Genomic DNA, 5,583 nt, shown 5'->3' on the forward strand with positions numbered 1-5,583 from the left:
TATTAGCCTTTGAATCCTACTTAAGTTAATATGACCAAGCCTTAGATGCCAAAGATATGTTTGGTTCATCTCCGAAGGTTCTTTTCTCTTATTAGAGTTAGAAGATGTGTTATTAATTTCCATTTGTTGCTTTATGGGAGAAATTGGATTTAATGTATATAAATTGCCAACCAATGCACCAGAACAAATAATAACTTTATTTCTCTTTATAACTACATTGTTACTGAAAGAAACAGAATATCCATCCAAATGCAGTTTAGAAACTGAAATTAAATTCTTTCTAAAACAGGGTACATAAAAACAATTTCTTAAAACCAAACTTCTATTCCTATCAAAAGATAAGTAGACGTCTCCCACTACAACAGCCACCACCTTAGTAGCATTGCCTATGTAGACGGTTATCTCTCCTTCAAATAGTTGTCAGGTTTCTTGGAACCCCTGTAAAGAGTTACAGACATGATCAGTGACTCCCGTATCTACACACCAGGTGCTGGTAGATAACACCGCTAAACATGTTTCAACTACTAGAGCATGAGATATACCTTTATTATTCTGATTCCTACGAGGACAGTCTGCCTTCCAATGTCCTGACTGCTTGCAGATGAAGCACTTGCCCTTTGACTTCTTCATTCCAGCTTTTTGTCCTGTACCCTAAGGTTTATTCACTTTCTTTGCTGAAAAGACCTATTTCTTCTTCTTCTTGCCTTTCGACTTAGAAGTAGAACTATTTTCAGCATAGTGAATCTAAGAACTGTGACGAAATATACCTTCTGCTGTCTGTAGTTCTGTCAGAAGTTCCGCTAACGTATACTCTCTTTTGTTCATGTTATAGTTCAGGCAGAACTGTTCAAAACTTCTGGGTAGCATTTGAAGAATTATATCGACTTGGGTTTCCCTATCGATTTCTCCTCCAAGGACTTGTATTTCATTCAGATAAGCCATCATTTTGAGGATATGATCCCTTACAGGTGTCCCCTCAGACATGGTGGCTATCATTAACTTTCTCATTGCCTCTTTCCTAGCAGTTCGACTCTGGTGCCCAAAGAGTTCTTTGAGATTGTTCATTATATCATAAGCAGTTGGTAAATCTTAATGGTGATGTTGCAATACATTTGACATTGAAGCTAAAATATAACATCGCGCCATCTCATCTGCTTTTACCCATTTCTTATGATACATAATCTCCTCTGGGGTAGAGTCACCATTAGGTGTATCTGGGCATAACTCTGACAGTACAAACTTATAGCTTTCAGCAGTTAAGACAATATCCAGGTTTCTTTTCCAATCTATATAGTTGGGACCATTAAGTCTATTCTCTTTCAGAATAATGGCCAGTGGGTTAAAAGTCATCCTAAGAATCACAAAAAATAAACTTTTGTCAAGACTCTAAATTTAGAATAATATTGATTTCTCAAACAATACTATTTTAAATTAACCAACACCTCAAATCACCGTGAATTTTATATGCCACGATAGTGTGGACGTATACAAAATCAAACATTTATAAGAGGAGGTTTTACCCATTAATTTTATTCTTGTCAACCTAACTTTATGACAAATAAAATCAATAGTTGGTTTTCCTTCGGTGACACAAATAATAGCAATGACTCCGATGGGAAGGATACTATTAGACGTGCCTAAGTGTATACCATTACTTGACACTTAGTCCATTAATAAGATTGTGCCCCTTCAAATGGGGAAGATCACACGCTCTTAATTAATTTCCTATAGTCATCCAAAATGAAAGTTTGATCTAGTGATCCACAAACAAATTCATCTGATATGGAGGAAGGCACTCAGAGCCAACGCGCAAGTTTGTTTGCATCACTTACAAACCAGTAATGGAGACCGTGGAATTTATTAAAATTCCTCTCCCACTTAGTTATTTAAAATTGAGGATTTTAACCTATGCTAACATATATCACATGCACATAAACATCACAGTAAATAAAAGCAACAAATTTGGAAATTAATTTTCCAACTATTATGGTCTTTTCCATCACTGTCTTCAGTATGCTCCCACCCTAGCTGCTGCCATCTTTAGCCACCGCCATCGGGTCGAGTTGTCGCATCTATCTTGCTTCTTATTCCGCTGCGTCTCTGGTCCTCCAAAAGCACCACGCCTCGCAAAGATACGATCCGCGACAAATATAGAATTTTACATATATCGATCCTATATTCCATAAAGGAATGTACATGTATTCTAGATCGAACAAAAATAAAATTCTAAAAATAATACAGCTCCTTCTGTATTTGATATATACAATCATGCACACAAAATAATACCCTTGACATGTCCAAGGGTCCAATCACACACAATATCTAAATGTCATAATAGTTGGAGCCTGCAACCACAAAGTTAGCACATCTTACTATTATCCTACCTAAATTATGTATGACATGTGCATAATTAATTTGAAAACCAAAAGACACAGAGGCAAACCGTAGCTCTGATACCAATTGTTGGTTAGTCCTAGGAAGATCGTACAGGTTCCACTGTACAAAAATTTTATACAAGTGTCGAACCTTTCCTAAATAACCTATTGTGTTCTTTAGAAGTTAAATTAGGAATCGCAGACGGAACATAACATCATTGATTCCAAATTTAACTTATATGTTCTTAATATTTAGACTTGGATCGTAAGCAGAATTTAACACTATTGATCCAAATCCACCTACGTTATAAATTCAATTAAATATTAATTTCCAAAATTGTCTTCTAGGTTAAACATGGCGAGGCACAAGACCTTTTAGGATATGGGAGCAACCACCACTTCCTAGACAAAGCCTTTAAAGGAAAGCTAATATTTAATTTCCTTATATAACTCTAGGTTTAATCAAAAAGAACAATCGAATCACAAATTTGAAAAACAAAGAAAAACACAAACATGAATTACTAATTCAAAAAACTAGATCTAATGCCTCTTGTGTTTGGAATTCTAACAAAGAAAAATAACTAGCATGGTGCAGAAGAAAATTACTAGTTATACCTTTTCTTTGCAAGCTAAAGACCTCAAGATCTTCTGTCATATTCCTCGCCTCGCCTTGGACGTCATGTGGGCGACGATCCTCCAAGATGAACACCACCCAAAGACTTCTTCCTCCTCCTCTAGAATTCGGCCACCAACACCACCAAGGAGCAAAAGAGAGCAAAGCGAAAAGAGAGGGAGAGAGGGAGAGAGGGGCCGGCCACTTGAGGATTACCAAGCAAGAGAATAAGAATTGTGTCTCATGAGGCCTCCTCACCCCTTCTTTTATATTACTTGCCCAAGGCAAATAAGGGAAGAATTTTTACAAAAATTAAAATCTTCCTCTAGTTTTTCCTTTTTCCTTTTTATTTTTCCTTTTCTTTCCTCTTGATTGAATCAATCACCAAATAAATGATTGGCTTGATTTAATCTTGGTCGGCCCCTTGCTTGGGCACCAAGCAAGGATGGTCGGCCACTTATATGAAGGAATAAGAATTTTATTTATAAAATTTTACAAGAAGAAATCCTCTTATAAAATTTTACAAGCTCTATTTCCTAAAGTGGATGTTAAAAAGGAAAGTTTTAAAAAAATTAAAACCATGTTTTAAAATTTAAAACTTCTCTTCAAAAATTTCCTTTTTTAACATGAAGAGAAAATTTTAATTTTAAAACTTATCTTCCATTTTTCTAAAACCATGAGGATGGTTAAAAAAGAAAAGTTTTAAAACTTTTAAAACTCTCTATTAAACCATGTGACTTAATTCAAATAAGGAAAGTTTTTAAAATTAAAATACCTCTTTTAAAACCTATAGTTTTCTACAAAGAGAAGATTTTAAAAATTCAAAACACCCCTCCTATTTGAATTTACTATGGTCAGCCCCTACTTGCTTGGTCACCAAGCAAGAGGGTCGACCCTCTTAAGGAGATAGTGGCCGGCCATTGCTTGGTCACCAAGCAATGGGCCGACCTCCTTTCTTGGACACCAAGAAGGGCTTTTATTTGGATGGACCTGAGACTTTAATGAGGCTACGGCAGGGACCTAGAGGAGAAATTGGTTTTGGCCTTCCGATGAGCTTGAGTATCCTGTGTTCGCCCCGAACACACAACTCAAGTTCATCAACAATAACTCATTCCACTATAGAGTTATTGTTGCACTACCACACCAATCCCAAATTACATTATGGGCTCCTTCTTACCATGAGTGTGTTAGTCTCCCTGTGCTTAAGATAACAAATATCCACTAATTAAGCGAATTACTAACAACTCACTTAATTAATATCTAGCTCCAAGAGTAGTACCACTCAACTTCATTGTCATGTCGGACTAAGTCCACCTGCAGGGTTTAACATAACAATCCTTATGAGCTCCTCTTGGGGACACTCTTGTTAGTTAGAGCTCTAGAGTCAATCATTTGATGATTGTTGAATGGAATCGTTGTATCATATTTTTATATATAAATAAAGGCATTTGTTTTGGTTATTATACTTACTTGTATTGGTGCCAAATAACTAAGTATAATAGCGTCCTTTAGTAGAGGGTTCTTACCTATATCAATCGGTTCGCTGAACCGATAGTGAGATGATATAGGGAACACTACTCTTAATCATTCCTAGTCAAGTATTAACATTCAGGGACAATGTTAATGCAACGAGACTAGCATGTAGGTCAACTCGATGACTTGATCTCACAAGTCATGGATATGGAGATATCAAGTTGACACATTGGTATGCATTGGAGAATGTATACTGAATGACCCGCTATGAGAAAGTATCATGGATCGTTATATGAGGGTCATATACTTTCTCATGTGGCTATTAGTATGACTACTAGTCCTTGGACCTGAAGTCACCATGGTTCCCTACATAAGGAGTTACGTACTTTGGCTTCGTCAAACGTCACCCGTAATTGGGTGGACTATAAAGGTGATTACTGGGTATGTAACCAATTATGCGGAGGGATGTGAGTGATGTAGATGGGATCTATCCCTCCTATATGACGGGAGTGACATCGATATTCTTGATAGAGTGAGACCACTAAGTGCATGGCCATGCCCAAATGAGTCAGTATAAGATATTGAGCTCATTTGATTGAGTGAGTCTAGTTGGAGTTCAAGATTTAGATTGATTAGAGGATGACACAGTCTGTGCCTCACATTGATCAATCTAGATGTATAGGATAGAAGGACACTTGTCATATATTGTGAGGAGTCACAATTAGTAGTCACAAGGTGATGTTGGATCTCAACATTCTTGTAACTTGGGTGGTAATGATGTGTTGCTAGATACCGCTCATTACTTATGCTTCTAAATGGGTTTAGGAGCATTGCCAACGTTACAAGAACCTATAGGGTCACACACAAAGGGAAATTAGATGGAAATTAGGTTCATTTGATGAACCTAAATGATTAGGTTTATATGATGAACCAAATTGGATTAAGAGTAATCCAAAGTAGGCTAATTGAGTTGGACTCAATTTGGTTCATATGTTAAGTGAGTCTAATTTGGACTTAGACTCATTTAATCAATTTAATTCAATGAATAGAGATTCATTAAATTAAAATTGACTTGAACCAATGGTTAGATTAGATCAACCAAGGGAGAGAAGTGGTCAAGTT

Source organism: Zingiber officinale, chromosome 5A, assembly GCF_018446385.1.
Source record: "Zingiber officinale cultivar Zhangliang chromosome 5A, Zo_v1.1, whole genome shotgun sequence".
Taxonomy (NCBI): Eukaryota; Viridiplantae; Streptophyta; class Magnoliopsida; order Zingiberales; family Zingiberaceae; genus Zingiber; species Zingiber officinale.